This window comes from Gymnodraco acuticeps, unplaced genomic scaffold, assembly GCF_902827175.1.
Source record: "Gymnodraco acuticeps unplaced genomic scaffold, fGymAcu1.1, whole genome shotgun sequence".
NCBI lineage: Eukaryota > Metazoa > Chordata > Actinopteri > Perciformes > Bathydraconidae > Gymnodraco > Gymnodraco acuticeps.
In genome coordinates this window covers 194149-203125 of record NW_022990894.1, presented here as the reverse complement: position 1 = coordinate 203125, position 8977 = coordinate 194149, and positions in this window count along the sequence as shown.

Sequence of the window (8977 nt, the reverse complement as noted above, 5' to 3'; positions counted from 1 at the left end):
TCCATATATATCAACAGTTTAGGTGAAAATGTGGATTAAGCTACTTTACATTTTTATGCTGATGATACCGTGATGTATTGACCTTTCCAAAGCGTTTGATACCGTCGATCATCGTATAATAATAAGCAGAGTTGTGCAGACGCACACAGTGAGGACATGCGACCTGCTGGCTGAGAGCCGCGTCCGCGTGCTCTGGCCCCAGACAGGCTGCGCATATCGGATGCAAATCGTAGCTCATAATGTAGCCCGTATTGCTACGAAGGGCACATACGGACATACTCTTTATTGCTCATGATGTTGCTTTTCTCGTGCTTCAGTAAACTGCTGGTTGCTGAAGAAAAGAGGGAGCAGATCGCCGGGCACCCTTCCTATTTATACCGGAAGGAGGCCCGAGGGTGGGGCCCACCTAGCGGGTGGGCGTGGACTACAAGTGTTTTCAGTACTGCGCGGGGGCGCAGAAGGGTAAACCCAATAGCGATAGCCTTAGAGGGCGAAGCCATATACGAAATAGAACCAGGCGGGTGCCCACCTGTTATAATAAACACAAAAGAGAGTGTCAACTAGTGTTAATTTCGTCAGCTATTTCTTAATTTAGTTTTAGTCTTAGTCCTGTGTTACATTTCCTTTTTAGTTTTAGTCATATTTAGTCACCTTCATCCTGTTTTTATTTAGTCAAGTTTTAGTCGACTAAAAGTCTGAGCATTTTAGTCTTATTTTAGTCAAAGAAAACTAATTATTTTAGTCTATTTTTTGTCAATGAAAACTGTTGAGTCTTTTTTAGTCATCAGATTATATAGAACATTTCAGTCAAACTGGTCTAACCAAAACCAATACTTTGTCATTTTAGTATATATAAATAAATAAGATTATATCTTGTCCTTATTTGATGAAAAACTCAGGTTGAATGATTGAGAAGCTTTGCAGAGTATCTGGTCAGGTTTGTGGTGTTTTTACCTGCTGTGTTATGGCCACATTGCTTCCCTTCTGATGAAACAATGCATTCGCTTTTTTTCTCCGCCTCATTGTAGTGAAAATGGGCCCAAATATCACATTGTTTCTTTCTCCCAAGCAGTGGTGGCTTTAGACTTTTTCGTTGTCAGTCATTTTGACGGACAGGATTGTAACATTTCCGTCATTATCCATTATTACCCGTCGAGTGCACAATTTATCACTCAGTCGCGCTGACGGGGGGGTATTCGGTTAACGTGAGTGCGACCACTGCTCCCAAGCCCTGTTGTTGCCATTTTATTTTCTGTTAAATAAGGTTAGTTAGACCATGAGTTAGACCCGAGTCTTCCTGACAGTTCACAGTGTGCCGCTGCCCGGTGTAATTCAAATGTACCGCCAGCGCAGCACCAGAAGTGGAACTGCTTGGAGAAATACTGACTATCAGAGATGTAACGTTATCTTTGATAATATTTGGTCTCCTCATTTTTCGTCAACGAAAGTAAAGAGAGATTTTTGCATAGTTTTTATTTAGTAAACTACATTTTCGTCTCGTCACTTTTCGTCAACGATATTGCATGATGATTTCGTTACAGTTATTGTTTACTGCCGTCGGTGCCGTCTCGTCATCGTCTCGTTTACGAACATATTTCTTTTTAGTCAACGAAATGAACACTAGTGTCAACAACATATCAGCAGTCATGACACGTCAAGTAAACAGGTCTCTGTTTTTAGAGAAGATGAGAAAAATAAAAAACAAGAGAAGAGAGGAAACCGAGGAGAAAGTCACTTAGCTGCACCATCGAAGTGGATCAACATGCTACCATTAGCAGCAGCCTCATCTCTAGGGATGTTCGTCACCCAGGAGAGTTTGAGGTAGACATGAAGATTGCCTCCACGTCTTTGTGGGTAGAGAAGCGTTGTTGTGTGCCATCAACAACAATGCAGAGGGTGCACGGGTAGAGGAGAAAGTACTTCAAGTTGAGTTCACGGAGCTTGCGTTTGACTGGATCGAAGCTCCGGCGTCTTCTGGTAAGCTCGGGACTGAAATCGGGATATATGCTGATGTGTTTCCCGTTGTAGTCCTGGAAGTTCAGCAGCTCGATCATGATCATGATCATGATGGCAGTCGGCGAGCGGTGTGCCCTCTCAATGATCGGCAGGGCAGGGAAGGCATCTGGCCCCAGGAGCTGCGGGATGAGCCGAGACATGAAGCCGATAATGTCACTGTCTTCAGCGGACTCCTGGATTCCTACGAAGCGAAGGTTAGAACGTCGGCTCCGGATCTCCAAGTCATCAACTTTAGACATTAGGAAGGAGTTGTCTTTCTCAAGCTGCTTGACTCGAGCGACACACTTGTGTACATTGTCCTCATTAGCCCCGACACGCTGCTCTAACAAATTGACCTGGTCTCCCAAACTAGACAGGGAATTGTGTATCCTGCTCAAGCTACTTTGAATGGGATCCATTTTTGAGTCAATGTGAGTCAGCATGTCGGTCTTAATTTGCTGAATCGCGTCCCACAAAGTTTGCAGACATGTTTCCCTCCATGGTTGCAAATGCAAAAAATACAATAATCCACAGAACGTAGTGAGCCGCTTTACTATGTTATACAAATGTTCATGGGTTCAGATCATGTGGATCAATGATATGAGCTTTAAAGAGCTAATTTAACAGCGACAACCAGACGAGCTTGAGATGCGCTTACTCACGCTGCGACCATTTTGGATGATTGGATTTTAGCTTTGTTGCAGTGGGACCATTTTCTTAACCTGTTCAGCCCGAGAGACCCCGGTTCCGGGCCCTCCCGCAACATTTTGCAGGAAACAGTGTCTGAGGGCATGTTCATTTAATAAACTATGAATGTTGTATATCCATGTAACGGAAAGAAACTCATCTAACTGATCATTTAAAAAAATTTTTTTTTTTTAAAACACAATGCTAACGCTGAGCCTCTGAATTAGCAACGAGCGAAAAATGCTAACAGATGACTGCACCGAAAGTCACTCACAAACAGGGCCGCCCCTCCCTACAGGCCAATCACGCAGGCTGCATGGGGCCCCGCCTTGCGCAGGGGGCCCCGCCCAGAGGGCCTCAGCTGCTGCGCTCAATTCTCCGCGCACCCCCGGCTGACACGCGAGAGTGAGAGGTGACAAGGGGAACACGTCTGTAACCCGACACCGTTGCAATGAATCGACATCTGACCAATCACGGCTTTGATACGGCCACTAGTGCAGGTGAAGAGATGTCGGTGAAAAGACAGTTTCAGTCCGTCGCAAGCTAGAGGGAAAAAAAACAAAACTTGAAGAAAATAGAGCATCACTCGAAGGTGGGTTATTGTATGAGTCAAATGTACAACTTGCGAATGTTGTATAAGTCAAATTGCCAATTGCCATCTTAAAACATCAGCTGCAATTCACGACATGAAGAAGGCAGTCTCTGCAGAGCATACAGGCTAATGGAGATGCAGTTATTTCCAGCATTCTTTATTTACCATTCATTCATTATGTGATGCCTTTTATCTGCTAACGTACAGGAGGAAGAGTGATACACTGTCTGTCTAGTTGGCTTACATGACAGTTAAAATGTACAGCCTAAAAAACATGGAGCATTTTTTCCCCTTATATTCATTTTTATGTCAATTTGCACATTTCATAGTGACGCTCAGCCTCTCCCCTTAACTCCTAACAGTCATCATCATAGTGACGCTCAGCCTCTCCCCTTAACTCCTAACAGTCATCATCATGTCAACCACAACACAGAGAAATACTGATAGAAATGTGTGTGTAGTTGTTGATACATTGCTGACAGAGGGAACTAGAATACAGATTGAAGGCGAGACACGGCAGGCAAAAACATTGTTTTTCAAGTACTGGTCAATTTTGAGATTTTGTGCTATTTTGATTCCATAACATGTTTTCTTTCAGGCTTTTGGAAGGAAAACGTACAAAATACACATTTAAGTGTTTATTTTACTATAGTTTGTCTATTTGCGTCTGTAGATTTCTCCTAAATTCACCAAAAGTTAGCATTCTAACGTAACATAAAGTACCGCGACCGCTGTGTGCACCATGTCAACAGAGATATCGTTGGAAAGCTCCGTCTCTCCTGCACAATCTCATCGGATCCAAATATGGTCATTTCCTTTGTATCAGCAACCAATCGTGAAAGCACAAAGGGGTCTTAAACCAAGAAACGAAATCTCATTGGCTGGTGTCAATTTCTGACAAAGTGATTCGTTCAGATGCGTTACGTGGTGTGCTAAAAAAATATCGAATCGAAGATTATTTTTAAAATTCGATTTTATTTATATATATTTTTATTATTTATGTTTTTTGTTCTGGCTTAGTTTCAACCACAATATAGATTAATAATAGTAATAGTATTAATCATTGTAAATGGCCATTGGTCACACCACCAGTTTTGACTGTAAAACTTGGAGGAAGCCAGCAGCGCAGGCTGCCCTGCGCAGACTGCTGCTGCAGCTTGCTACACACCGACCCCGCCGATTTTGATCATGGTCAGTTTCTGGCATCCCTACATCCTACAGAAATTACATCAAAGTTGGTCTGATCAGGGCTCGCAATTAACGATGTCCCGGGGACCATAACAATTCCTACTGAGACACAAATCTATTTTGTCTGGGACTATTTCGGGACAGTGGAAAAAAAATTAACGCCACTAATTATTTTAACGCTTAACGCATGTGTATTTCTTTTCTCGGCCGCCCCGTAGTTTCAGAGCGCATCGAATTTAAAATACTATCTCCAAGCTGATGCTGACAGCCTCGCTCCTGCCGCTGCTTGTGGCAGACCACACTTCCACGCTCACCGGCAGCAGGCACCGACTGGCCATCTGGAGGACCGGGAGGGTGTGTGTATGTGTGGCACGAGCGAGAGAGAGACCTTACGTGTATTGTTGTTGTTAGCATCTGGTGCTAGCTAGCTCCGCTAACGGATATAAGGAGCTGTTTAAATGAAAACAGAGGAGCGACATTTTGCCGACAACTGCGCCGAGCACTTGACTTTATGCAGGAAGCCAGACAGTGGGACATGGTACGAAAAGTCAGCACGGGTAGTGCGCGCAACATGATTGCAGCGTCCAGGCAGCTCCCGTTCGAGCATATGCCTTGAGTTGCACATAGCTCCAACGATCCATCACACACACACACACACACACACACACACACACACACACACACACACACACACACACACACACACACACACACACACACACACACACACACACACACACACACACACACACACACACACACACACACACACACACACACACCACACACACACACACACACACACACACACACACACACACACACACACACACACACACACACACACACACACACACACACACACACACACACACACACACACACACACACACAGTATTGTATTATTGAATGAGAGAGGTTCCAGGTTGTTGTGTTTAATATTCATGAGAATATTTGTCATTGTTCAAATGATAATAAAAATTAGCATAAAGCATATTTGTCCACTCATATGTTGATAAGAGTATTACAAACTTGACAAATATTCCTCTAAGGTACATTTAGAACAGATAAAAAATGTGCGATTAATTTGTGATTAATCGCGATTAACTATTTTAATCGATTAAGTTGAATGGATTCAATGTTTACAGATTTTCCAGCAAGTGAGAGGATTTTAAGCTAGCTAGCTAGCTAGCACTGTTACTGTAAGCAAACATTCTTTAATAATTTGTAAATCAGTTGTACAGTATTATTCATGTAATCAATGTATATATATTTATTATCATTTGATTAAGTGTTTCATGTTTGTAATCTTTTTGTTTGTGCAGTGATGTATGGATCAAAACCATGCCACCTGCCATGCACACTTTAAAACCTGATTGCCCCCGGTACCGGGGGCAGACGCAGCATCTTGTAAGAAACACCATCCCAGGGCTTGTTCATATTTAACAACCTATGAATGTGGCATACCCACTTAACGGGAAGAAACTCCGCTAACAGAGGATAATAACCATTTTACCTAACGGAACACAATTCCAACACCAAGCGCCTAAATCAGCACTTAACAAAAACATGCTAACGCTACATTAGCGTTACATTAGCATCTGGCGTATCAACACCTATGGGCATAGCCACTACCTACCACTTATTCAACCAGACACGTAGTAAATCACTCATTATGATGAACAACAGATTGGGGCTTGGGATCAGTTATGAACGTATGCAGCGTCAGCTAACAGCACAAAGTTAGAAGGTCATTACATTACATTGCATTTAGCTGACGCTTTTATCCAAAGCGACTTACAATAAGTGCCTTCGACCAGGAAGACACAACCTTGAAGAAAACAGAATCATAAGTACATCAGGTTTCATAGAGCCAAACATTTCAAGTGCTACACAACTGGCTTTAAATAAGCCAGTCCTTTATTAGTATAATATAAGTGCTCTGTTAGCAGTTATTTGTTAGTAATTATATCACTCGAAGTGGAGTCGAAAGAGAGAGTTTTCAGTCTGGAAGGTGTGTAAGCTTTCTGCTGTCCTGATTTCAATGGGAGCTCATTCCACCATTTAGGAGCCAGGATAGCAAACCCACGTGTTTTTGCTGATGGGAACTTGGGTCCCCCTCGCAGCGAGGGTGCAGCGAGTCGTTTGGCTGATGCAGAGCGGAGTGTTTTTTCACAACAGTGTCTCAGGGGATCGTAATATTTAAGAACCTATTAATGTGTTATACCAGATTAACGGAAATAATCTCAGCTAACTGACGATACAAACCATTTTATACCAAAACAAAACACAAGTCTCATACGAAGCATCTAAATGACCCCTGAGCGAAAAATGCTAACGCACTTTGGCACAGAACTCAAGATAAAAGTACCCTTATTATTACTTATCGTAGCTGCACTTACAAGATATCCGATTAAAGCTGAGGTTCCACAGATTATTTAGGTATATAGTATCATCACTGAGTGATCTGAACTCGGACAGGAGAAGCAAACACAGACATCACAACACGTACCTCTACGTAGCTTCGAGGGGAGATGTCTCACCGTAGCTGTCAATCTGATCAAAAGACGTGGCATTATGGTATTAAAACGAGAAAGAAAAAACGCGGCTGAATCGGTTAATCCATAGATTTTTAACGTCTCTGTATAAAAAAATGATTTAATTTATAATCCATAATTCTATTTTCATGTAAATATCGCAGAGCAAAAGTTAGCTGTTAATGGTAGCCACCATAGTGGCTGCTGCTTCCGGTCTTGGCGATGAGGAAGTCTCACACACACATTACCAAATAAGGAATGTGTGATGTCCCCTCGATTCCATTGGCTGACCAAGGTGGGCCAGAGATATGGAAAATCCACCCAAATGGCCCCAAAAGAGGGTTTTTTTTGTGCTAAATCTGTCTAAAAAGGTCAAATATCAGGGGAAGTTCTACACACACCAACACATGAACAAATAAGGAGTGAGAGTGACGACGCGTAGCCAAAACCGGAAGCTGCATACCACCAAGGTGGCTACCATTAGCAGCTAACTTTTGTGATCCGATTTTTACATAAAAATGGAATTATGGATTATAAACAATTGCTTCAAAGCCACAGATACATTATCAACCTATGGATCAACCGATTCAGCCGCGTTTTTTCTTTCTCGTTTTATGCCATTGAACACGTCTTTTGATCAGATTGACAGCTACGGTGAGACGATCTCCCGTAAAAGCTCCGTAAAAGGTACGTGATGTGATGTCTGTGTTTGGTTCCCCTGTTGCGAGATCGGATCGCTTAGATACTATACTTAAATAATCTGTGGAGTCTCAGCTTTAATCGGATAAGTAATAGGGTATGTTTATTTTGAATTCTGTGCTAAAGTGCGTTAGCATTTTTTTTTTTTAAATGAATAAAACCGCACGTCCCTGCGGTGTGAATACCGTGCATGCGCATACCGCGGTTATCGCCATGACACGGTATATCGTGCAGCCCTAATAAGTACATTAGGCTTCATAGAGCAAAAACATTTCAAGTGCTACTCAACTGGCTTTAGGTAAGCCAGTCCTTTATTAGTATATAAGTGCTTTGTTAATAGTTCTATCGCTCGAAGTGGAGTCGAAAGAGATGAGTTTTCAGTCTGCGCCAGAAGGTTTGTAAGCTTTCTGCTGTCCTGATGTCAATGGGGAGCTCATTCCACCATTTTGGAGCCAGGATAGCAAACCCACGTGTTTCTGCTGATGGGAACTTGGGTCCCCCTCGCAGCGAGGGTGCAGCGAGCCGTTTTGTTGATGCAGAGCGTAGTGCACGCGCTGGGGTGTACGGTTTAACCATGTCCCGGATGTACGAAGGGCCAGATCCATTCGCAGCATGGTACGCAAGTACCATTGTCTTGAAGTGGATTCTAGCAGTTACCGGAAGCCAGTGGAGGGAGCGGAGGAGCGGCGTGGTGTGGGAGAATTTAGGAAGGTTGAAGACCAGACGAGCCGCTGCATTCTGGATGAGCTGCAGAGGTCGGATGGCACATGCAGGTAGACCAGCCAGGAGGGAGTTGCAGTAGTCTAGGCGTGAGATGACGAGAGCCTGGACCAGAACCTGCGTGCTTTCTGTGTCAGCTGGGGACGTATCCTCCTGATGTTGTAAAGCGTGTATCTGCAGCAGCGGGTTGTAGCAGCGATGTTTGCAGTGAAGGACAGGTTGTTATCTAGGATCACACCCAGATTCCTTGCAGTCTGAGTCGGGGAAACAACTGAGGTGCCGATGTTGATTGTTAGCTCAAGAGTAGGACAATCTTTTCCCGGAAGGAAAAGCAGCTCAGTCTTGTCAAGGTTGAGCTTGAGGTGATGATCAGACATCCACTGAGAGATGTCAGCTAGACAAGCAGAGATGCGTGCGATGACCTGGGTCTCTGAGCGGGGAAAGGACAGAATTAATTGGGTGTCGTCAGCGTAGCAGTGGTATGAAAAACCATGCGGGCTAATGACTGATCCGAGCGAGTTTGTGTACAAGGAGAAGAGGAGGGGACCAAGAACAGAGC